Below are 26,541 nucleotides of genomic sequence, written 5' to 3' on the forward strand. Positions count from 1 at the left end.
GTGTCTCGAATGGCACCTGTAGCTAGGCTGACAATAGAGTGAGTCATTCGAGTCCTGGTAGTCCACAAACATACAGAGGGAGTACAGGTGGTCAAAATCAAGGTCCTTAGGAAGCTAAACGTTTCAGCAAACAAAAATCTTGAGGTTTCTAATTGAAAAACAAGCATCCTGAACACATCATGGGACAGTTATGTGTAGTTTTACACAAAATGTTCAAGTGACTAAGAAGTAATCAGTTTGTTTATCCATGAAATGTGTCAGAGACCAAGTATAAATGCAACAATACCCCTGAGAATTTACTCTGTTTTGAATCAGTTCTGTGAAACCAAAACTACCGTCGACATAAAACGGGAAATGTTCTGTAACTTTTAATCACAGCCACTGCGTATTGCCCCATCACTAATCCTTCCTGCTGCTGAGAGCTGTCTGAGCAGAGCGACTCCTGTCACATCCATCATCAAAGTAATGATGGAGCTGAACCGCCGCACCACAGGGTGCACGTTAGCAATAACCGCTAACACGTAGCGGCTCCAGGCTACGAGAGGCAGCCAAGAGTGTCGGCCTCAACCCAGATCTCTCCGCAGGCTCTCCTCCTACCAAAATACATCTTAGGTATGGATCCAAAACAAAGACAGTCTCCCCACCGCCACAGCTACTACCCCTTCGCTTTTCTTTCCACACCTCTCATCTGCCTGTCGGGGAGCAGCAGATGTAGAGGTCTCCGGAGACCGGGATGGGTGTGGTTGATGGTATGACTGGTGAAATCACCGCCAATACCCAGTGGAGCTGGAAGCAAGCCACAGTCCATAATGTAACTGAGAGGAGGAGGGAAAGGAGCTGACGCAGTGCTAGTCAGCTGTTTGTTTTGATATGATTTTATGCTTAAAATTTAATGTCACGTTATGCAATAGCTAAGCCATTTGGCTTAAATGCCCCATGGCAGAGTTACACACACACACACTTTCCATCTCTGCCTCTATATATAACATGTTGAATTATACAGCAGCACAGAGTGCAGGGAAACTATAGATTCCCACAATGCCTTGTACAGATTTTCCATATTCAAATCGCACAATACAGTAAATCTGCTCCGAGCAAGGTCACACAATTACCTGATAAATATACCTCAATTATGCATGCAATCTGTTCATAACAGACCCCATTAAGGGTTTGAAGTGTGTGTTGCCATATGGTGCCATGGCCTGCAGGATGGATCATTTGCATGCCTATTCCAGTTTGTATACAAGATGACTGAATTTGAATGGCGTTACTTGCTATTTATTTGAGTGTGTGAGTCACTCCTAGGTTTCCCACTTTCTCTTTCCAAATCTCTCTCTCTCTCTCTCCCCCTAAAGCTTTAGCATTAGTCACTCTCATTTGCTTTATCATAGGAAAATGTGGCTTACATTCCTAAGTTGGGCCCAGCTGACCCAAGCTTTGGTCCACTCAGAAAATAAAGCCTGGCTGTTGTCATAGTTTTAGTTCAGAAGAAATCCTGAAAATATGAGCTGGCCTAATACACACAGCTGGAACAAAAAACAATGCAAAAGTGTCGCTCTGAAACCTCCGTAGGGACCAATAACAATAAACGAAACCTAAACCAAACACACTCCGACACACTCACGTTACAGAAGATATCGGTCAGTGAAACAGGACTACCCTGCTGCTGGAAAGCAGGATGACGCACACAAAATTCCTCAGACAGCACAACAAAGTGTAGCCGCCCCTAACCTCTCCTCCCCTCTCAGATGCTTCCCATGTAAACCTATACGCCTCAGCCAGATACTGATATCCGTTCTACACGTTTATTTATTTATTTATTTATTGTTTTAGGGAGTCAAGGTATTCCAAAATGCCTTAAAGCTGTTAACACATTGTATCCTTGTAATGTCAAAGCGCATGGATGCTCTCCATCTCCATGCAGAACTGTCCTCTCCTTACCCGAGACCGGACGCAGTTCTTCCTGGAGGCTTCTCGAAGCCGAGCCCAGGACACGCTGCGGTTGGGACTGGTGAGCCCCAGCTCCACCTCGCCCCAGTACGCTCTGGCCAAGAGCTGGAACCAAAGGCAGTAGGGCTCTGACAGGCAGCCGTCCACCCCAGCTAGCCGTGCCCAGGGACAACCTCCAGATGAAGGGGATGGAGAGAGGGAGCAGCACCCCTCTGCGTTCACGTCCACATCCCGCAGGTCGGGGTGGTCCTTCAGAGGAACCGGTTTACAGCCTGCAGGCAGCCCGTTCCTCTGGGCCAGCATGGCATAGCCAAGTCTGAGGTGATACGTCCAGGTAGCAGAACAGATCCACAAAAAGTACCTCTGTTTCTGTGTGGTTTAGGTCGTCTTTTCTTCTGGAAAGACTACTCCAAGTTTCCAGCTAAGCCCATTTTACTCCCTCTTCCTTCCCCTCTCTGCCTTGGACTGTCTGCTCTGGTCTCACTTCGGAGAAACGGGGCTGTTCCTCTGGGCGTCCCACAGACACATGATGTTTCCACTCAGCCGAGAGGAGAGTACAGCGGCTGAAAGCACTGCAGAGAGCACGGGCCGACTGGCTGACGCACCCACCCACTCACCACACAAAACTCCCTCTGAAGTATGCACAGACACACACACACACACACACACACACCAGGCGGCCAGAAGTGAATTCTCTTCCTTTCCTGCCTCCTTCATCTCACTCTCCTGTCCCGCTGCCAAAATTAAAAGTTTTAGTAGTTGTGCGCTTGCCAACACGCGCGTGCACTTACAGCAACCAGGCTAATCAATAAATCATAAGAACAAATGAAAGCCAAGTGGGACTAATGCAGGTAAGGAAGCGTACAGGGACTGTGAAATCCATGAGGCACAAAAATGTACAACTAATCCGCCCACCTTCGCATGCCTGCAGCTCATCTGGTAGCTACAAAGGACTGACGCCTGGGTGGCACACATGGTGGTCAGAGGGAATACCGCGAGTGGCATAAACACAAGTAACTCATGGACAAATGATAAAAGGGACCGTACAGCTAAACAGAGTTATATCAGGATGAGTACAGCAAATATGTAACATGTACGGGGAGTAAAATGAAGCTAATTTTCATCCATGTCATAGTTAGGCTTACTTAACTGATGTACGACGTAGCAAAGGGAGACACGTTAAAATAAAACAGGCGCTGGAATAAGGTTAAAGGATCATTTGATGATCTCAAGCTAAAGGCATGGACACATCACACAGACGTCAAAGATTAAAGAACTACTGGCAACCAGCTGTAACGTTGCTTCACGCCATCTGTGTCTGAATCGAAAAGTTGCACTTGAACACACAACAAAGTCTCCAGCAAACGTCCTGCTGGTACATATGTTCCGCTACCGTGTGTGTCACACAAATGAATTGAGTGTCTCTTCTACTTTGAAAAACAGCACAAGGTGTTGACCTGGCCTCCAAATTCACTAGATCCCAAACTGATCAAGTATCTGTGGGATGATCCACAGAGGCCCCTCCCCTCAAATCATAGGACCCAAAGGCCACCACAGGACACCCTCAGAAGGCCCATGTCCATTCTCTGATGAGTGACGACTGTTTTGGAGGCACAAGGGAGACCTACACAATATTAGGAGGTCATAATGTTATGCCTGACCGGTGCATATTGTCCTAAAACGACCTTTAGTTTGGAAAATTTGAATCAGATGAGACTTGCACACATGAATAACACTGCATCTTATTGTCAAACAAAAAGCAAAGGCTGTGGACAGTCGGGAATTTACACATCAACGTACATTATTATTGGGATTACGTCACAGAGTTCATTGATGTCTCTCATTTCAAGGCTTTGCTCCACCTGACGTCCACTTGACTCCAGGTCTCGAAGCAATGCGAATCATTCAGAACATCTGTGCGGCGTCTTTAGCACAACTAAATAAAAAGTAATGTGGACAAAACGAATCCCTCATGGACACAATTTGAGGTTTTATGTGTCACAAAGGATTATCTTCTTTCACCTGACGTCGTTTTCCGAGCAGGTTTTGGCATTTCCAGCTTTTCAAAGTGTCTGCAGACACCAACAAGGATTACATAAGAGATGACGGGAAGGTGATACAGTAAACTACTAACTACATGCGATCCTTTTAAGCCCAAAGTGCGTCTCCTAATAACCAAAGCAACCTTGAGCATGTTAGCGATACCCTGCCTCTTTGCTCGGAAACAATTTGTTCTCAATTATATCCTGGTGGATACGAATGTGGAAATCTAAACTCTGCGACCGACCTGCAAACACCTTCACATCTACAAGGGAATACCTCATGAATCCTTTAAGGCAAACAAACTCCACGGCAGCTCGGCAACCGCCTTTTATTTTTAGGAGACGGTTTGGAGCGGGAGGAGGAGAAAGAGACGGGACCAAAACATCGATTTAATAATTAATCACATTTTCATCTGAGAGCTCTCCGCAGCATTTGTGCCGCTCCAACTGCAACATCAGGACGCTGTGCTGTTTATATAGACTGTTACTAAACACTGAACAAGCCTGTGTGAGGCTACTTTAAGACAATGGATCAGTCTCCAACACCTTGATATGTTTCCAGGGTTATTTATTAGTTGTAGTCAACTAATGTCTGCTAAATGGCATAAATGTCAATACCGGAGTATTTTGATTCTGGGGAATATTTGCCATTCGAGGCAGCAGTCACCGTGGAAATGAAATCAGGAACCACGTCGTGCAATGTTCCCTCTCAGTGTTTGGTTATGAGCGTCTCCTTACCACATTCACTCGGCTCAAGATAGCATGGGGTGCTCGGTATGGAAAAGACGGCAGAAATAGAAGTCGGCAGCTGAGACACTTGACTTGTGGAAGCAAGAACAGGGATTAAGTCTCATAAGAATGACTGTAATCGTATATATATGTATATGAGGACCACACAGTCTACTACACAGACTCATTACTTCCATGAAGAGATTTCAGATCATGTAATGTCCGTCTAACGTAATGGAAATCCTGTCAGATAGGAATCGTATTTGGTGACACGCAAACACCAAAAGAAAACTAGACGCGCCACCCAGGAATATTATCCTGTTGCCGGGACAACAAACCACAGCACAACAATGTCATCCACTGAACTGGGGTGTTCTCCGTGGGTGCTCGTGTGATTTCATGGTTTGCGAGTGTGTCTATGTTTATGTTCGGATCAGCAAATAGCGCCGAGAAGTCCGTGGGTCCATCTCACTTCCTCCGACTTCCTTTGATGTTAGTTAACGCAGAGGCTGATGCCGGTCCAGTTGGCTGCTACGGCTGGATGTGAAAATACAAAGAAAAAGTGAAAACAAGGATTTATGTGTTTGTTTTTTGATTCAGATTGGTTTGTTTGACCAGCAGGGAAACTGTGGCTTGGGCAGAACTCTTTAGGGATAATTTAGGTCATGTAGATGAGAGTAGTCTTTTACAGCCCTACACTTACAATCATCCTGAGATTGTTTGTACTCCTTTAAACCAATCACAAAGGTCTTGGCTGGTGCTAAGCCCAGATAAAAATGATTTGGTAGTCGTAAGCTGCATTTAAAGTGACCTTGATAGGAAGCTCCTCCTTTCAGTTGGATTTTTATTTTATTTTAACACGCAACTTCCTGCATTGTCTTTTTAGAAATCTCACCGCAGCGTCGCATGACTGGTTTCGCACGACAAATCTTGTTAGACCGCTCAATGAGATTAGTCCATGTGTAGGAAGATCCAAAACATGACAGACGCTTCAGGCCTGAAAGCTGATTGGATTTTTAAAAAAAAGTATGACGACAGAGAAGAGCTGGACAGAATCCAAATGCAAGATGTGTCAACTAGAGGTAAAATATCGTGTAAAAGCCAAATCTCTGGAACAAATGACAACATTACTTATGAGACAATCTCTTTCATAACGAAGTAAAATAGTTTTGAGACCGAAATATCTAAAAATGAATTCATATTGAATCCAATACAGACCCTGTCAATTGGAATCAAATCGATTCAGAAAATCAGTGGCGATACCCACGGCTACACTGTTGTTGAGTAGAAGTTGAAGTGTTCCTCAAGCTCGTTGTGCTAGTGAAACAAACGCTGTTAATTGACGCGTCACACAGTGTCGATAAGAACTGAACCCATTTCAACTTTGATACATAGCCCTTTACCCCTGTCACTTAGAGACAAGTGTTAGGCACCACTTTGATGCTTCATAGCTTCATAGCTTGTATTGAAAATGAATTGTAGCTTGTCACTCTATTGCTGCTAGCGTCAATGCAGCAATAAACCAATATTACAGGAGCTCAGGTGAAGTGGAACGACTTGGTTTATTAATCATGTCAATGTCATAGAGTAAAAAGACAAATAAACTTGGACTGATGGTTGGGCATGCAAGAACATCCAGGTTGAACAGCAAATATTTTAAAGATACTCTTTATAGACCTAGGATTCACCATAAGAACCGATCTGGCATGTCTTCACCCACCCTGAAATAAAAGATGGTGTGAGCTTTAAGGCTTTTACTGAAACCACATAATAATGTGACTCAGGACGTATTGCGTTCACACAACCAAAGGAATGCGGACATATGTGACGCAGACCACCTCCAGATATGGTCTAAGATCGGATCTCTCAAGTACGATCTTAATGCGTCCTGGGGGTGTTCGTACATGTCTTTTATGTTGGCCACTTGCAATCTGATTGCCCACTATTGGTCTTGAAATAAATTCTTAAATACTTTCATGAAGGTCGTAAAGTTGATAGTCTTTAATTCTGATTCATCTTTGTGTTTGGATTAGTTTACGGGTAGTTTGTGACCTGGATATGCAAAGACCGCCCCAATTTATTAATTTTAATGAACTGAACATGTGAAACTGTCCATTTTCCTTGAGGCCAAAGTCCTCAAAATACCTTGATATAAAGCAGAGAAAAGAAGAAACGGGTTAATAGGATTCTGGCCATGTTCAAACACACAATAAAACAGCTCTTTAACACCAGCTAGGAAAACTCTTTGAAGAAATTTATGAGACGACACGTAGGCGTAAATTATAAGCAACGTGGTCCATCCAAAAAAAAGCAGTTCCAGCCAATAATACCAGCGTGGTCCAGTTGATGAAATCAACTTGAGCATGGTCGCGGACGCCTGTGAAATTCCACCAGTGGGTGTGGAGGGTGGCACTCGCCGCCCTCGTTGTATGTTCTTGCGCTCACACAGCGCAGTTTGGTTTTGGATTCCCCCTCCTGATAATTCTACAAATGGCCTTGTGGCTTCACACAACATTACCAGAGCAGCCAAAGACAACTTGGAGACCGCGGATGTGGCGAAATAAAGACATGGATGGAGAAATCGACAAGCTTTTTAGAGACTGGTGTGGGATTTTTAAGACCACTCGTGAGCTGAAATTACATTAGTGGTGTGCTGAACCACCAGGACAGAGACAAGTCCAAGGAGCTGAAGCTGTTCTATATTTTGCATTCAAAGCAGCACGTCACAGAAATATCCCCAAAGTCCAAAATCTCACAGCCAAAGTTGTGTTTCCTCAATTGTGAAACTCTTTGAGATGTTTACATTTCTGGAGGACACAACACAATGAAAACCAGGTTGTTTTGCGATGCCGTTTCATTTTAATCCACTCAAATCTTGGAGTCCAGGATTTATTAGATGATTATCTGCAGCTCTGATTTGTGTAACAAAAGAGAAAAAGGGCCTGCGGTCTGTAAGCAGCTGACAGGATTTCTGGACGGGGATTAAAGACACAAGGCACCGACAGGGCTCCAAAAACTACAATAAGTAATTCTGAAGTCTCCGATTGGTGCTCGTGTGTGACCAACTCTGTGTATCTACGGCTGTGAATGTGTGTTTTTTTGTGCGTCTGTGTGTGGTGCCGAGAGCAAGAAGAAAAGAGAAAGTCTTGCAGGAGGATTAGGCTCGATTCAGGGGAGGCTTTTCAGGACTCCTGGCGGGTGTAAGATCTAATCTGGACATGCTGCATCTGGGCTCCGCGAGGTATGGCTTACTGTAACAAAGGACTGGCTAATGAGGGCCAGGGGACAGACTGCTCTCACTGTTCGCCCACACTGCTGCACACCCATAAAGCCCGTCTTCATACAGCCCTGGGGGGGGGGTTGCGAACCCAGCGATCGACTACTGTGGGGAGGTTACAGACTGCAGGTGCTGATCAGGAAGATCCCGTGGCAGACTGATCTTGTTTTAGGCTCAGATAAGTGAGTGTAAGAGGCGATGCTTGAGTAGGTTATTGTGTATGAGGGCCTGTAATATAATTTCACTGCACTCTCGTCTGCAAATGCACAGGAAGGAGGGAAGGTGTTCTGGGTGTACACAGCAGGGCAGGGAAGAAATCACAAAAGAGTAATAAGCAGGAAGCAGTTTGCAGTTGGAAATGTTATAAACAGAAGAAAATACAAAAATATGAAACAGGCAGAATGGAAATATTTCACTCTTCAGAGGGTTGAAAAAGGAAACGAGATTGTAGCTGCGACACACCAAGCCAAGGGTTGGGTGTTATCAATGGTTTGTATCTCTTCCTGGCCTCATAGATAACAGCAGCCGTTCAGAGCTATGCTCTTTTGAGTGACAATCAGAGTACTGCCACCTGCTGGTATCAAGAGTTATTTGCTTTCAACGCCTAGCTTGCCGTTGGCTGCCGTCTTTGTGGGGTGTTCAAGTGCAAATTGTTGGTTCAGACAACATGAAGCGACGTCAGAGCCTTCGTTGGTGGTAGTTCTTTGATTTCGGTTTGGTTTGTTCCTACCTTTTAGACAAAGAGTAAACTGTCAAACCACTAAGTTTATAAAAAATATTATATTATATAACTATCATTATAGCAACATTTGTTGCTTACAGATTCTGAAACACAAGGCCGTGTGGTTTTATGTCACTGGGACAAACCAATGATTATAAAGATGTTGGGCTTTTATGGTCTCTATGGTCACTTTATCCTCCATCCTAATGTTTCCAACCATAAATACAGTCATCTTCACTAATCTCAGCGCCTTAAATGTGACCAATTGATGCTTTTCTCTAACTTGTATAATAGTAAACTTAACATTTTGAAGTTTTGAACTGGTGGTCCCCAACAACCCTAAAACAAGTAGTCTGGGAAAGTCACCTTCAGGTCCTAGAAACCACATCATTGATTGTGAAAACAACCATCGCATGACGTGATTCCTGTAGATGTTGGTGTTCCAATATGCATGGGAGAAAACAGAGCACAGTCCTGTAGCCAAAACATTTCTAACATGTAGGATCTAGCGCGGCTGCGACTGCACACGCATTTGAGTCTTCTAGCTACAATACTTCTCAACGATTAAAATCCATTAACAATACAACAGCTGCCAGTTCTCATGCATGCTTTGGCTGTGAGGAGGAAGCTGGCACCGGCCGGCTTTTCATTTCAAGAAGTAACCAACTCAGACATAAGTTGTGACGTAACAACTCTGCGACTCATGCATGATGTATATGTGAGCCAGTGCATTGGTTTTCTTTCACTGGCCCCCCCCAAAAAAAGAAAAAACAACAATCAAAATTCACAGTTTGCTATGGAGACCATCTGTGCGGAGCAGAGGAAAATAGCATGACAGCTTCAAACTTCCAGGAGAGAAAAAATTCGGGGGATTTCCTTCAGGACGGAGCTAAGGCTGCAGTGAGGGGAGTGTGGGTTGGACACTCACCCAAAAACTGAACGGGAGAAGACAAAAGCCTCAGCCCAGGAGGGGAGGAAGGGGTTGGGGCGGGTGCATGAGCTTGGTGCATTAGCAGGCTCCCCGGTGAAGGAGCCCTGCTTGATCTGGACAATTGTCTCCAGAGGTCCCTAGACACATTCAGATAAATGCCTCTGCCAATCAAGCATTCAGTAGCGTGTGCATTCACTCCTTAGCAGCTGCTCTCACACTGCGAGAAAAGCTGCAAATATGTTTCTGATGAGAGCCCTACCCACACCTCTTGAACCAAAAAACACTGTCGACGTTTAATTATGGCTGTTTTTTCTCCTCGTCGCCCGGACGGTTTTCCTCAGGGAGAAACCATATGGCCCAGGAGAGGGAAGATGACAAAGAGCACTAGATCATCAGAAGGCGCTAATGAAGACACAACCATCCTCCTGTCAGGCTGACACAGTGATGTGAGGTCGGTCTCACTGGGTCATCATGCATTATCTTGTCAGTCTTCACAAAACTATTATTATTATTGCACGCCTGTTATTTCTTAGCTTCAGGATGGAATGATGCGCTACTATATAAGCTGATTCCCTCATCGTCGATCGCTTTGTGGCTGATAGACGGCCGCTGGTGGATGTTCCAGGCTCTGGTTGTCTTCCTAATCCCCCCCCCCAAATGTTTCCAAGTAAAACAAGAGGAATTTGAAGATATTGCTAGTTCTCGTCATATCTGGATCTACCCAACACTCCAAGCCTGCGATCAGCATGGTGAATTTGGTCGTAGGAACCAATATCAACAGTATCAGTTGCTCCCATTGGTTGTCGCTCCGTTCAACTTGGTATTCATCCACCCGTTTTGTTGCCTGTGATTCATACAACTCGCAGAGTCTCTGTTGTGTCGTCTCTTCCTGTGTATAGGCTCATAAAGAGTTCAACCAAATGAACTAAATAAAAATAAAAACCCACTGTTTAGAATTACAATGAACTCTTTCGGTTCAAGTTTTTAATCCCATAAAATCACTGAGTAAATCAAGAAGAAATCCCTGATTCCAGATGTTTAAATGCGACAGATTTGCATGTTGGCCACTTTTCTACACAATCATAAAACAAGCATTTGTAATTTTATTACGGTTTAATTGACTGAAAGATGGATGAATTAAACAAAGAAGACTAGATTTATTCATTGATTGTAAATAACGGTTGCTTTCTTCCCTAATACCTACCAGACTACTATGAGATTTAGCGACTGATTCTAATCTACATCTTATTCATGGAAATATTTCACATAATATTGCATTTGTTCTCTCTCCAATATAAGCACCATAGCGACCGCCATTAATCAGCGCTGTACAAATAGCATTGTTTGGGCTCCAGAACTGTGTTAGTTATCAACAAGAAATATTTGATGCTTCTCCAGTGGGGGAGACTCTGGACGATGTCTCTTTTGATGCTGTTTAACTTCTAAGATCTCACTTTATTTCTCGTTGGCAGGACCTATGGAGATGAGCTGTAATTGCAGGTGCAAATCTCAAAATTGAAAACTGAATATGTATTAATCAAACAAATATATGTTCATAGGGCAATATTTGGGTGTAGGCCTACTGAAGGTCTGGCAGAAGTCTGAACCATGCTACAACAGTGGGAGGCTTTGCATGAATGACCAGGGTTTAACTGTGGGAGCAGTCTGGTGTGAAAGGGTCGGGTTTAACATCTCAGACACAGGATTTGCGAGTCAGCGTAGCTCTGTAGGGTCCGTTGAAGCTTTAGATGGACACCACTATTCATCCAGAGCACCGTAAACCACCCGCATCTGGAAACTTGGCATGGACGTCATCAATCAGACCCCTAGGCTGCTAAGATGTAAGAATAAGGCGTACAGACTAACCAGTCCACCCCGAATGTAAACTTTGGCTTTCCAGACGTCTGAAAGGACCCTTTAAGAAGCGGTGTCTCTGCCGTTGGCGAACGCGTGCTTCATAAAGAGCCCATATAGCAGCGGTGTAAGTTGATCTCGGAATTCCCATAGCTGAGGTTTGAGGTTGGTCTGGTATAGACTCGGAGGGAGGATAGAGGTGGAGGGTCCTCTCATTCCAGACGCATGCCTGACGGATACATAACTACAGTGTAACGGGTGACACGGAGGGAGTGCAGACACATGTAGCTCTGTGGTGATCGGCATTACTAAACCTTTTCTGTTAAAAGTTGAATCATTACAGGGGGGATAAATTAGTCCAGGCTGTCTCTATGGTTCGACATGTGGTGTCTGATGAGAAGTAAACCATATGGGATTAACTCGGGCTGACAAGTAACTGAGTATGCGAGTAGGATGCTGTACTTATCGCCCCTTTAGAACTGGATTATTGCTCAAATAAGATTAAAGGGATTTCGTGATGTATTTCACTTACAAGTACATCATAACTAGGACTGTGATTAAAGATTATTTTGATTATTTTGATCACTTGCTTTGTATGGATGTCAGAAAAAAAGCTAAACGTCAACTCCAAAAGAGCTAAGAAACATCTTCAAATGGCAAATACTTACTTTTCAGATGCGACAGAACCAAAAATGAGGGCCCTACCAAACTGTTTTTATATTCAGGCTCATCAATCTACTAGTCCCTATCAGACTTAACCATCAACACACTACAAGCTTTAATTTGCAGCTAAACAGTCAGCAAAATGTAAAACAGCTGGAAAAAGTTGAACCAAGAGTGACACAAGCATCTAAACATCAGAACATCAGAAATTAGCAGGCACCAGTTTGTCATGTGTGATTTCCCATTTCTCAGTTTTTATTCATCTTATTTTAGTATGACGTTAAAAAGAGACAAGAGACAGAAATAAGTGAAAAGAGCTGATGAAATGTTATTAATCACATCACAGCAATTCTGAAAACCAAACCAAGGCAGAAGCCGACGCCTATGACTGCATCCACCCAGGAACTACTAAACATCATGTCATCTCTTGCACCACTCGCTCGGCTATTCTGGTCGACTGGTGAAATATTCAAAACCGCCATTTAAAATTCATAAGCGACGGGAGAGATGCTACCGAACGCTAAAAATAAGCTGTACTATGTAATGGACGTGAAATATTCATCTTTGTAAGCAACGTCTGGCAAAGTCTCATGTTTGTTCCTCTCACGTGCAGCAGCTGCAGCACACTGCTAAACGCTGCCACCGGAACGAGGGCTATTATTGTCTTGATTGTAGTTATTACATGCGTGACAAATGGCTGGCACGCGGCTTTACAGGGCCAGGCCAACACTTTTCAGGCTTTACTAATAAAACTTTTTCTTTTAAATTTAGTCAAATATGATTTTTAAAGGTTGTCCGAATGTTTCAGCAGTTTGTTTGTCACCCAAAATGCTAATGGTTCCAGGTTCATGGCGCTTCTGTCTGTTATAAATTGAGCATAACTGTTTTGGAAGGTTTTCCCTTTAGGCTGTAAAGATTTGTCAACGTCATAAATGGTGTTGATTATGTAAATACATTGATTTGTGTGGTATACGCCGTCACAATAAGTCTATAACTGAAAATGCCTGCTACCGCTCCCAGTAAATGACTTAATCTGAACATCAACTGCTGCAACGACTCGTCAACAACCCCGATGACATGAATTATGTAACAATGTTGATATGAATGGGATGCAGTTGTTCATCCTCAATTATGGCCAAATGTGACCACAAAAAAGCCCAAACCCGAATGTCAAGAGGCCCAGAAAGTTGGACCACTTGTAAAAATCAAACTGTCCACCATTGTTGAGATGCTCACGCAGAGCAGCTGTGCTTCAGAGAAGATCAGCCAGAAAAACAACGAGAAAGAAAGAAGCCTCAGTGTTTGGACTATTACCGGTAGTTTTGTCTGACTGCTGGTTGGTGATCAGGACCTACCAATTTTAACTTTTATTGGATAGTATCATTAGGTGAAAGTTTCATTCACTGAGATCGTGTTAAAATATAATGTAAATAATAATTCAACTTACAGATAACGTAAGTCCTCCTAACAAAACATCAATGGCATTGACAGTTTTTGTTCTACTGGCGTTTACATTCACAAAAAGGTGCACACCGATACGTAAGACATATTTTTATCTGCAACACCAATGCCATTGCGTGGCTGCAAAGGCATCCAGTGGACTGTAACAGATTCGGTATGGGACAGATCTGGTATTGGTTATAAAGAGAGAGGCACTCTGCTCTGGAGCCAACGCTGATGAGGGACGCTGAGGGACACGCCCTTTAAACAGCACACAATCAGAGCCCCGGGCTGACCAAGAGCTGTAAATTACAACGCTATTATGACCCAGCGAGAGAGGGAGTGTGATGGAGAAAATGAGAGAAACAGACCGAGAGGAACAGAGAGGAAGAGTTTTGAGAAAATGCGCACACTGAGTCAGTGTGGACGTGCGTCGTGTCTCGGAGTGGGATGATGGACCTTGGAAAACACCATGGTGCTTTCCGTGTGTACACAATACTGCAGATCTGCCCTCCCCTTTTCACTTCTCCACTTGCTTTCATCCCTCACTTTTCTGCCAATGGGTGTGTCCTCTGAACTCCCCCCTTCTCTCCAGGCGCCCTTTGCTGCACTTCATCAAACCTCTGAGTTTAGCCGCAGAGCCTTCATCAATTAAGACGTGCACGCCCAGAAACTCACTTGGTGACATCATGTTGCCGTCCCATTGAAAACGTGTCCGCAAAAACCACGGTTGTTGCATGGTTAAGCTCCGACACAGAACATGAGTCAGTGTCGCTGAAGAGAGCAGTTTTTTAAAAACCCTCCTCGCAGATGTGATGTGGCAAGTTGAAAAAGCTGTGGCTGAAGAAACTTTCAGCTCTATGGGAAAAAATGTATTGACATGTCAGCTGCTTTCGTGTTGCTGCAGGGAAAAGCATTCCTTCATAGCTCATCTGGCAGCACGAGACGCAGGTCTGATTTATGTCTGAGTGATTCTGTGCATCAGCACGCCTGCAATCAGATTTTTTAATATCTTGTCTGAGCCGCTTCCCACTTAAGTCAGTGCAGGGGATTGGGTAGAAGTAGTTACAAGTAAAGATGGGACGTGACGGAAGCAGAATGGTGGTGGGTAAGTGCTTTACTCAGAAAAAGGAGCCCCGAGAGTCATAGATGAGATAAGGCCATGAATTCCGGGTGAAATGAGAGAATCCAGATAAACTAAAGAGCCCCAAGAGATGATGGACAGTCAGCCAGGGCTGCAGTCCAGGGTGGGGTTCAAGAGAGTTCGTGTGACCTGCTGCAGACGTAGAGACAGACGTTGGATTTACTGAGGGCGGGGCAGGTGTGACCGGACAAAAATGTCCCGTATTAGCCGAGGAGAGAAGAATGTTGTCTTTCAGCTGGACGCTAACGTCACTTAGTGGTGAATGGACCTCTGGCTGATGATATTAGATGCCTGTGAGCGAAAGGTCTGCCTTGTTTCACTCAGAATAAAATTAAAGTATTCATTCGTTGCAGAGTGTTTACCCAAACAGCATCTCCTTTCAACATCAGAGGCTCTTTACAGCTACCAACAGCTTCTGCTTTTCTTAGACCGGTTCCATTCTGCTCTCTGAATCTGTCCAACAAAACCCGGTTATGTAACAAGGACTTGGGCCAGATGAGCTGAAGAAAAGACTATTTAGCTCTCCACCTCTCTCCCCGCAGCGTGGAGCAGCTCAGCCATTATTCACTGGAATGTTTTCCTCCTGTGTTTGTCCAGGGGGGCTGAGACCCTGAAGCCACATGGCTGAGGAATCACCGCTCTACGTCTGTTTGTCTGTCTGAATCTGTTCTTAATCTGGAGTAAATGAGTCCACGTTGACTGATGAGTAACCCTGAAGAGGAGCCACCTAACAGTGAGCTTCAACCGTCAATTTTACCAACACACACGCGCCTAAGTGAACCGGCCAGGATTCAGAAAAACAGATAAAGAATCATTTTGACATAATGGTATCAGACAGGAGCAGAGAGGAACTATGCTCACATGACATTTTAGAGCAGGAACAGGAAACGGTTACACCACATACGAGGACATTTGATCAGTGTTCTCTTATCGCCATATCGCTCTCAAAGGGAAACTACAAAAACATTTACATACAAACACTTCATGATACCATACCACCATATCAGAACAGGTGGAATCACACAGGGATGCACCTTCTTTAAAATCTCACATGCCACATTAATCACACCTTTATTAGTCACAGTCCGTCGTCATATTTGCATTCTGTTTTGCGTAGATTTGTGGCCATAAAACTTTACGAATTTTTCCAGTGAGCATCTTTACCTCAGCTGTATGGCATACATCAATATCTTCAATATTTACGACCACTTCAGGCAGACAAGAGAAATGTTAAAATTCTCTGTTCTAATCATTTCACCCTTGAAATGAATCTCTGCTTGCAGCAACCATAAATAAATCATCAAAACACACACCATACATAAATTATATGTACAAATATATACAGATGTATGTTCACTAGCACTGTCAATTGATTAAAATATTAAAACACATTTATTTTAGTGTAGTTTTTAATACTCTTATCAACATGGGAGTGAACGAATAAGGATGTTTTATGCAAATGTGTGTTATTATTATTGCAGCAGCCTTAAACAATAACCAGAACTGTCCAGAATATTCTCAAGAATAACCTCAAAGGTACTGGCCTGGAAGCACAAAATGTTTGTGGCAGAAAGTTGGTCTGGAGTCGCTCTGTTGGGAACTGATTATGCTCCGGCAAACATCTGCCAGTCCGATCAAACTGTTTGGGCATGTTTTATGTGGGGATGAATAGCGTGACACATCATTGGTTGTAGAAATATCCAATTGCATGCAGAAGTAGAGTTAGCTTTGATAACCTTAATGCAGTTGGATATAAATTATTCCAGAAGAGAGAGGTCTCCAAGAATATGAAATTACTGCCCAGCCAAACAAATAACTGCAAAAGCGGTGCACAAAATTGTGAGTCAGCATCTATTGTTTGGGATGAGGCACATGTGCGAGCTTATGTGTTACTGTAAGAGGGAAAGAGAAAGGGCTGTTTGTATCGCTGCAAGCCCATATTGAGGGCCAGATGGCTTCACCAGCAAACCCCACAGACTGCCACTTGCTCATATGGCCGGGAGGAGGGGAGTGTGTAATGTAGGAGAAGAAGTCAGTGATGGTGGCGGCGCTGAGCTGGAGCAACTGATTAAGCATTAAATCTGTTTCTAATCCGCTAGCCGAAGACTGAATGATTTCTACCGGGGACGGAGAAGACTTCTACGGATAATAAGATTAAGCAAACAAACAGCGGTGGACAACAGTGACATGCATGTGCATACAAACACACTCTGAGCTTTTACCGGGATGGAAAATGGTATTAGGTTTCAACTTCAGGGTAAAGGTTAAGGGTTAACGTGTGAGGAGCACTAGACGAGACACTCAGCTTTTATGGAGACACAGACAGATGAAGCCAGTGGCTCTTTACAGTGTATCGTCTTGACTCAGACCAGACTGGAGGGTTTCAGTCAATGTCAAACACCTCATTTTATTTCAGAAACCTGCTGTGTTTCTGCTACTACTTGGGCAAGAAAGGCAATAAATCTACATTTTCGAATCAGAAATGACTTTAACAACTGTCCTGGACGTCAAACTTTGATTCTTTTTTTACCGTGTCCACCTATACGTCACAGTAAACTCTCCATTCGAGGAAAAGGCAATAGATATCAAACATCTTGACAATGGCACGTTGATCGTCTCTGAAGTGGACATCGACCCGTCACGTGGCACCACTAAGAAGGCCTCAAGACAACAAGTCATGACTAAATGTCCAGCAAGGCTAAAGTGTATAGAGACAGAAAGACAAAGCAGTAGGGGTTAAGATAAATCCAGAGCTCATTAGTTTTAGCAACTTGCCAGTCTAAACTGGCACAGACCAATGGTTGAGACTGTACGTGACTGCAGGACACCTTGGCACCCATACGCTCACAGTAGTCAGCCTTCAATGGATGCCCAATGTCTACTCTATAGGTGCAACCACTCTAATCCTTTTAGCAGAGACGAGATTAGCTGCTAAACTGAGCAAACCTCACTCAGTCAATCCCATTGACAGGAATGTTCCACCATTGAGTCAGGAATAGCGGCAGGAGTCACTCTGCTCCTGCTGCCTGAAGCCTTTACTGGAGTGAACTAGCTGCACAAGCTAAAGAGGGAGGCAACCATAGAGCCAAAAGGCAACAATGATCAGTAGCACATTATCCTACCGGTTTATGATGACAACGCTGTGGTTAAGGTTTGGTTGGGGCAAGGTCAGAAAGGCGGTTGTGTTTACTGTGGGTAATGTTCAAAGGATGCCTCATAACTCAACCCTTTCTAGCAAGTTCATGAATCATGGCATGCTTTAACAAATGGTGGAGGTGAATGGTACGGTAGTATGTAATTTAGAGTTTTCTTCGTAATTTTATAAAATAACTGAGGAAAATTATGATATTCCCAATGACCTCATCCTTTCATTTGCCTTTGCATTTCCTACGTTAAGTTTCACAGCCGTTAGCTTGCTAAACTGTTAGCTTCTGTGGCTTTTGGAAGCTAACAGTTGCCTAGCAGGGATGTTCTCCCAACTTTGGCATGATGTAATCACGTGAACGGAAAACGTTTTTGTGTACGCAACTTCCCAGTCGTAAAAAACACAAGCTCACATGTCCATTCGTATAGGCAGCAATAGTCCATCATTTGTTGACCCATCCATGTACCCTGACGTCCCTCCTAAAATTACTGCACCTGCAACTACTGCTCAACATTTTAGGACACTTCCTGAGACAATATCTTCCAGAGTCATTCTTCTTGAGTGGGCAGTCTCCTGTAAGGACTAGCAACTTAACTACTGAAGCGCCCTCGATCTTGACGCCATTTTTTTGGCTTTGGAGGACAACATGTGGGACTATTCCAGACATTTCCTCACCATGGATGTTTTGTGACCTTAACCCACTGTGTGCAACCTGTGAGTATTAGTCCAACAGCCTTGCGTTGAGAATGAGGCGACGTCAGTCCTTGTAACGTGAGACCTCAACAGTGAGGACGATGAAGTGATGAGGGGAGAAACGAAAGAAGCGATTAGTACTACAGTATCCAGGTAACGGTCGTAAACACTGTCAAAGCAAGACTGAACAGGGAGCGAATCAAAGCTCGGAACTGCATAATGATATGCTGACAAAGACCAGCTATTGTGGTTGTTAAACAACTAAAGAGATTGAATTACTACGCCTGTTTATATGCATGCAGAATATTACACCTGCCAGCAGAACCCTTGCCATCAGAGTCTAGTGTTTGGCTACTGATGTTTTGACTGGCTGGACTTTTCTTTGCAGAATCTCCTTCCTTCTCACACAACTTCCTCCTCTTTCCCAGTATTAACTAGACAGGACGTCCAAGGTGATGCCCAGCAGTGATATGTTACATCCACAAAGTTGTATTTTTACACTGATTAGCCCCCTACATACTTGGCTAAATAGATTCCGGGCACATTCATTACATATTTTGTTTTCAAGTTCAAGACATTCTGTACTCAGTGAACTCATATATTACTGCCCATCTCAAGGAAAAAATACTAAATCGCAATGTCCACCTACATCTTTTCTCATGGCTATAAAAGCACATCCTGAGGTGATGCTCTCCAAAAGCACACAGTGCTCCTTTCAAAAACACTCTGAGCATGCAGTCTGACGATGGAAAATGTTCGGTAGTAAAAAACGTTGGAAAATCGGGAGCCTAAGAAATACATGCGCCGAGTACGAGAGGGCCAGTGTAGCGCATGCTGTCCAACACAGGTCTCTGAGGAGGGTGACGCAATACAGGACGGGAGGGGATGTTGAGGAGAGAGGAGAGGGGGCACAAATATGTTGACTATTACGAGCTCAAGCTGCCTCCTCCTCCTCCTCCTCCTCCTCCACCGCGTCCGAAGCAGTCCCACCCAACGCTGAGGCCCATCTGGAGCGCCTCGTGACCCAGCTGATTAAAAGCAGTTGGGGCCGTCGGTGAGATACGACCAGAGGAATGTGGAGGCTGTGGAAAGGCCCGGAGAAAGTGTGTCCAAGAGGTGTGCAAATTTCTACAATGTGTATGCGACACTCTGCATGCTCTGTTTGCGCGTTTGAATCACATGTGTGTATGCAGCCACGCGTCCATTAGTGCCAGTCATCAGCAATCAATCAAATCTGAGAAGAAAGGGCCTTGAGCTACGTTGACGGATGCCCCCACTGGGACTGATGGCTTGACTGAAAGGGAGCATCTCTGCACCTGAATTACAGCTCTGGGACCTACTGTTCCTCGACCCCATTGGCCTCTAGACAATAGCACTTGCAGGACTATACGCATCAGCCTCTACAGTAGTCACAACCAGCAGAAACCAAAAGGAGTCTCCTCCACTTAGGCTGAAATTTCTCTCCTGGCTCTGTCTTTCCTTTTCCTACCGATCTGCTGCTTATCCACATCAGACCTGGCAACCTGGCTTTCCGCAGTCGCACCCTCCAAACCATAAGTATTTACTAGCTGCACCCGTCGCGCAGCATCACCCCGGTCTACCGAGGTCCAAATGGAAACCAGGCCGAGAGTCTCATCTCCGCCGGTGGAGCATGATACAAGAGCCGATCTTTACTGCTCTCGCCCCAACAGGGGATCCTCCATGCGGTTAATGTTAAGCTTAACATGTGTTTTACTGCTTAATTGAATAATGAAGCGATGAAGGAGAAGAGAAACCACGCGACCGACGTCTGCACCGAAAAGGCAGCCAGGGGAGGATTGTGCGGCGAGGGCCGAATACTTTGGTTTTAAAGCGGTGTTTCTGCGGCCGCATTCCTGTCAGCGACACTTTCATTATCTTCCATGCATGCTACAGCTAAATCCTGGACAGAGCAACTGAACTTACCACCCCACTTCCCTTTGTCACAGCCTATCCATCAACGTGATCACAAAGGCAACTCTTGTAAGTGTAGCAATGTGTAATTGAATCCATGCTTTGTAATTTAGTTTGGCTAATAAAAGCCAATTCAAGCCATGCTCTCGCTAATGGAGCCCTTTCTCAGTCCATCTGGCTGCCTGTATTTTTCCCGTAACTGCTTGGATGTTTGGCTGCTCTGGACAGCTTTGTTAATTTTTCCGTCCTATTTGTGCACGGTGTTAAATGGTCCTCAAAACTGTGGTGCAACAGGAATTCTGTCTTCATACAAGTACGCCAATCAGTCAAAACATTACAACCGCCAACCGGAGAATAACACTGAGCTCATTACAACGTAATGTTTTTCTGGGGAAACCTGGGTCCTGGCATTTATGTGGATCTTACCTTGATATGTACCATCACCTGAACATTGTTGCAGACCAAGTGCTGGCCCATGGCAACGGCAAGGGGGTGTTCCTTCTACCACGATGTCATGTGCTCCCAACCCAGCCATCCAAATGTTTTAAAAGAAAACATAATTCTTTCATCGCTCTGTGGTCCAGTTCTGATGCTGACATGTCCATTTCAACAGAGGACAGTGCTCAGGGTGGACACCCTGATTGGTCTGCAACTACATAGCCTCATACAAAACAAATGTACTGTGTGTTCTGACACCTTTCAACAGCCTTAGCTCCCCACGTGCATCAATGAGACTTGGTCGCTGAACGCTTTTCCTTCAGAAGATGCAGTTTTGGAGATGCTCTGGTCCAAATAGTCACTATATCCTTCCATTGACATTCATCGGCCATAATGTTATGGCTGATCTGTGTATAGATAAAGTTACTTTTTGCATTTTTGGAAAGAATCGCACAAAATCACTTGACTTGGGAAAATGAACTCACATAAAAAATAGCAGAATTTATTTATTTCGTTCCTCTCTTTCTGTTGACGCTGAATAAATAAAAGGCGTCCTGACGGGACAGGAAATGCTGACAACGTTACACCCTTTTCACTCTACCTCAGCTGACCCTCGACAAACAATAAAACATGTCACAAACTGTCGGTTGTCAGAGCCCCGTCCAGTTCGTTTTACAGCCTGGAAACGAATATTCCACTTGCTGGGCTTCCTAATGTTTCAATAGATCATCCTGTGGAGGAAACGGCGCCAGTTTGACTCCCATAGTAGCTGATGTAGACGCTACACCTATACGCTCGCAACCTGCACAAAAATGCCAAATGTCTAACTATTTTATCTGGGAATTATCAACACAATTAAATCACCAGTCGGGTGAACACGTGCAGGACCATATGCAGAAACAAAACAACACACAGAGAAGCCATTTGGCAGATCGGTCAGAGACTGTGAATGAGGACCCAGAACTGAACACAGCAGGACTCCGGGCACTGATGGCCACACCCGGACCCAGCTGGAAACAATAAAAGCCTCATGCTCCTCATCTCTTCTTCTTTCCCTCTTTCTCTCACAAAACACTTTCAACCCTTGAGGATCTCAATCTTTAGTCTCTTTCACTTTCTTTCTTTTGTTTGCCTCTATCAGACGGTTTTCTAATCCGTGGGCCCCGTATTGCCAAGAGGGAGTGTTCCCCCGAATTGTCTGTCACCAGGGTAAACAGTCAACTAGTGAGCCACTCTCTCTGGCATGAACAGGCCCCTTTAAAAAAAATAACAGCCAAAAGGAAAACAGATGGATGTCAATTGTGTTGTATAGACAGACAATAGCCGTGGAATAGATTTCCATGGTTGGACAGAGATGGGGGAAAAAAAAAAGCAGATTTTCTGTGAAAATGTCAAATTGGTTTTGACTGCAATTCACCACAGTTGATTAATAAATCAGGGCTCGGGCTGTCTCTGCCGCGCCGTCGGACGGCCGTAGCTGCTCTGAATGCTAATGTCTCATCAGCATCGGAACAAAGCGCCGCTCACACGCTGACTGATGGAGGACAGAGGGCATCGTTATCACTCTGAAGCCTGCGCCGTCTGTGCCGCCCCGGCCAATCACGTGCCCTGGCGCTGAGCAGGCAGCCAATTAGCGCCTGTTTTACTGTGGCGCCTCGGGGCTGCGTTAGGTGAACAGGAAAATATGCCGCCCTCACCATTTTTCTGGAGGAGATGGAACGACAGGAGAAGGACACAGTGGCATTTTTCTGCAGGTTTTTATACTATTCTCCCGCGGTTATTGATCCATCTATCCCCGTCAGAGGGGATTGCGAAGGACACGTGACGTCTTCTGATGGCAGGTTAAGATTAGGAAGAGGGTGACCGACACACACCGGTGATCTATGGATTCTCTGTCAGGGCTCTGCAGAGGGATTACTCACTCCCCCTCTGCTCCACCCTCTGACAGTCCTGCATGACGTAACTGCTCTTAGTAGGCTGATCGAGTTTAAATGCACCGTGCACGAGGACGACAAATGAAGCAAACACACACACGCAAAATCACCATAGCAACCCTATTCTCTTCCAGCGCGCCGGATATCTACAACATCGCCTCAGAAGAGACCCCGAGGAGGGGAGTCGGGCAAAAGGGGACAGCGTGTGTACACTTATACATGAAAACAAAACACCTTCCAACAAACACACACACACACATGCATGCTCATACAGCTCCACCCACTGGCCAGGCTCCTCCCAGCTCCGTCTGCATTGCACCAAAGAGAGCTGCATCTTTTCCAAGGCAGTTTTTCACCATCCAGGCCAAGGAGACTCAGCAGCATCCAGCTACTTCTTATTCACATCTCCCCGCTGCTCTGGTTTAGGAGAATGGCACCATTTAAAAAAACAAAAAAAAACAAGACAAAGGTGTTTTTGTGTCACCAAGGCTACACTCTGAGCATCTGCATCCATGTAATTCTTTTCTGCAAATGGCATCGCTGTATGTTTACTGCAGCACTGTGCACATATGCTGCTGGGATTATGTGGCTGCGTGGGGAGGGGGAGAGAGGGGTTACTGTGGCAGTGTGAGGTGAATCAGCATTCTGTTCACGCGTCTTTGCGCTACGACAAGCCGATGACTACGGTTTGGCTGAAATTCACGGCCGCGAGCACGAGAGGGAAGAAGAAACGCTACGAGAAGCACATCTTCTTCTACTCGTTATTAAATGTGACCTACTTTTTGTACAAGATTAAAAACTACGACCTGGATTAATGTGTCCGTGCTCGTCTGTCTTCCGTGGAGTAGGACTCAGCTGAACCGAAACGTGCTGCTTGTAACAAGATCCTATCACAATGCTCAGAAGTGGAAGTCAGAGGTTCTGGTATCTGATGATGATCTTTGTCACAGAGTTTAAAACCGGCCTCTGTGTGTAAACATTAACAAGTCTCAGTGGGAGGCATTAGTTTATGGTTTCATGCCTGAGTACGTCCAAACTCTCGCTTTTCATGTCCACACTAAGCAGTCCCCGCATACATCTTCTCCTTGTTTTGCCTCTTCCACATATATTAAGTTACACAAAGTTTATCTGGAAATCCACTCTATCTGGAAAAGGCTGCGACTCGACAAACTGTCATGTTAGCACTAACAGCAAGAAAGGCCGACTGCGTCTGAGCCAAAAAGCTGCACCTGAACACACCACAAAATACTACAGCCAGCAACCAGCTGGAACATCTTTCTACGCCTGCATGAAGAGAAATAACTCTTCATGCAGGCGGGTGGCAGTGATCCGTATTCATTGTTTAAGGGGTAACAGAAACAGCTACCGTTAGCTGGGAGGCTAGGAAGAGCTAAAAACTGTAGTACAGATATGGCCTCCCTTGAATTAATTGGTCTAGTTTATTCTTTCTAAGTGATCATGTTCGTCATTCGCCACTTCCTTGTTCACTGGTTCCCAAATCTAAACAGCCAATCGGGGTGATGGTGTTTGGCTCAAAAGCCGCCAATAGGAGACCAACTAGCGCCAGTGGTGCATAACTAAGGTCACAGATGCTCGAGAGCGGCAAGTGGACAACTTTTTACTGGGTGTGTCATGGCCTGAATGAATAGCTTTTCCAAGGTAATGTGTAGTAGTGATGTGGGATAAATTAAAGGATTATCTTAAAGGATTATTTTATTTTATTATGACTACCAAATACAGTCGATCAGCCACACTGAACTGCCAGTATCTCATGACAACATAAAGACACGCTGCCATTGTGTTCTCAGGTGATTCAGTGTGTTATCAGATCTTATATCTACAGATCAAATATCTTTCACTATCACGGCAGAAATTATTCCGAAAAGTGTGCTCACGTTTTACAGCACCAACTGATAAAAATGCTCAAGTAAGGGAGGAAGAAGAAACATGTTTTCAAAATATTTTTATGCTTCTGTGCAGATTTTCTGTCTGAAATTGACGAGAAACGGTCATGCTCATATAAAAACAGCATAATTAGATTCAGGCAGCATATTGAGATCTCAAGACGCCGAGGAAAATCCTTCGAAATGATTTGATTTCATGCTTGAGACATGTGTACAAGAGGCAGGCGGCATCCCCATGAATGTCTGGACGTCTCGATTTGAAGATAAGGAAGTGATATGCATGGACTGTCAAAAATAACAGAACCTATCCATGACTAAAACCAAATAGAGCGGACCATCTCAGCTCTTTTCGCATTAAAGATTAAAAGAGGAGAAAAAAAAAAAGGGAGAAATGCATGCCACCCAGGCACATGTACAAGCATGAGCCTGATTAAAGTTGTGGTGTCTGCTCGGGACTGATTTGGAAGTTTTATGACTCCCCCCCTTTCCCTCCCTTTTTCCCGCCTCATCTCACTGCCCCTCGGCTGCTTTCTTATGCTAATGATCGGGCAATTGTGCGGGCCAACAGCCTGGAATTCCTCCCCACAAAGAAGAAATGGAGATGGAAGGAGAGAGAGAAAAGGACGGACAGAGAGACCAGACAATTAGAGGCGCAAATCACTGGCTAAAAATCTGTTTGCTCGTGGCTTTCTATGCAAGTTTATGAGTGTAATTGTGTTTTTAGGCTAAACCGAACAATTATTTTCCATTGTAAATCAATCTAATGCTCATTACAAAGGTATAAAATGTTAAAAAGAAGTGAAAAATAGTCATACAAAGGCGACACCCATTGAAAAGACCTTGTTTTGTCCAATAATAGTCCAAACACCTTCAGTATAGACAGAAAAAATTTAAATATGCACCTTAAAATGTTGGCATTTTTATTAACTTTTCAATCAATCTACTCGTACATGTAGTTTAGACTATCTTTAATTGCTTTGTGACATTTTACAGATCAAATATTCAATGGATTGGTGAAAAAATATTCCACCAAGAAAAAAAAAATAGTCCTATACGTCTATCATTTTAAGTTTTTGTCAGCCTATGCAGCACAGAGAAGCACATGGGAAGCCCTCCCCGCTGTGTTGGGTGTGGTCCATCAATAATCAGAGACGCCGGTGCATGCCCACCACCATCGCACCAGAGAGGAAGTCATCCCCCAACATGAAAAAAGCTCAAACAAACAAAGAGAGAGGACGTGCACACACCCTTACATCCAGCCAGCCACCTCCGCCAACCCTTCGGAGACAGAGAGCAGGTGGGCCAATTAGGGTCCCCAGGGACCCCCCCACCCAGATGCGAGCAAAGCCCTGTATAATTGGTTTCCTCATCTATGAATTATTAATCCTGGTTGGTCTTTGAGGTTTTTGACAGCACAGGGTCGTGACGACGTGCCCTCTGACACAGACACTCTAATGTTTAACACCCCAGTGTCGTGTTAAAAGTACTCCTCAGAACAAAGTGAGGTAGACTTAAATTAATGTTATCTACGAGTGTTTGTTGTTGCAATTTTCCTTTGCGTTGTGTGCTTTAAAAGGAGTAATGTGAAGTCTTGAATGAGGTGATTCATCTCTGCCTGAGGCTAACAGCTTGAGGTGACATTATCCACTACTACAATTGTATGACCAAACTGTTGGGAGTTTGAGTTGCATCATGGGTAATGCAGGCATTTTAACAAAGAGTTGACATCTGTACTTCTGCTGCA

At 44.4% G+C, this 26,541-nt stretch overlaps 1 protein-coding gene across 3 annotated transcripts in view; it reads right to left on the reverse strand.

Annotated features, from left to right (window-relative positions):
* arhgap21a (Rho GTPase activating protein 21a) overlaps positions 1-26,541 on the reverse strand; it is a gene marked incomplete at its 5' end in the record, with an annotated part of 77,268 nt that overhangs the window by 40,061 nt on the left and 10,666 nt on the right. For 2 of the 3 annotated variants that reach the window (XM_084565612.1, XM_084565611.1), the window contains one exon: positions 1,942-2,170. The exons of the other annotated variant lie outside the window; for it this stretch is intronic. Of the gene's footprint in view, positions 1-1,941; positions 2,171-26,541 lie in introns of those variants that run through there. 3 annotated transcript variants of the gene reach the window in all.

This window comes from Chelon labrosus (genome assembly GCF_963514085.1).
Source record: "Chelon labrosus genome assembly, chromosome: 18".
In the NCBI taxonomy this organism is placed as follows: Eukaryota; Metazoa; Chordata; class Actinopteri; order Mugiliformes; family Mugilidae; genus Chelon; species Chelon labrosus.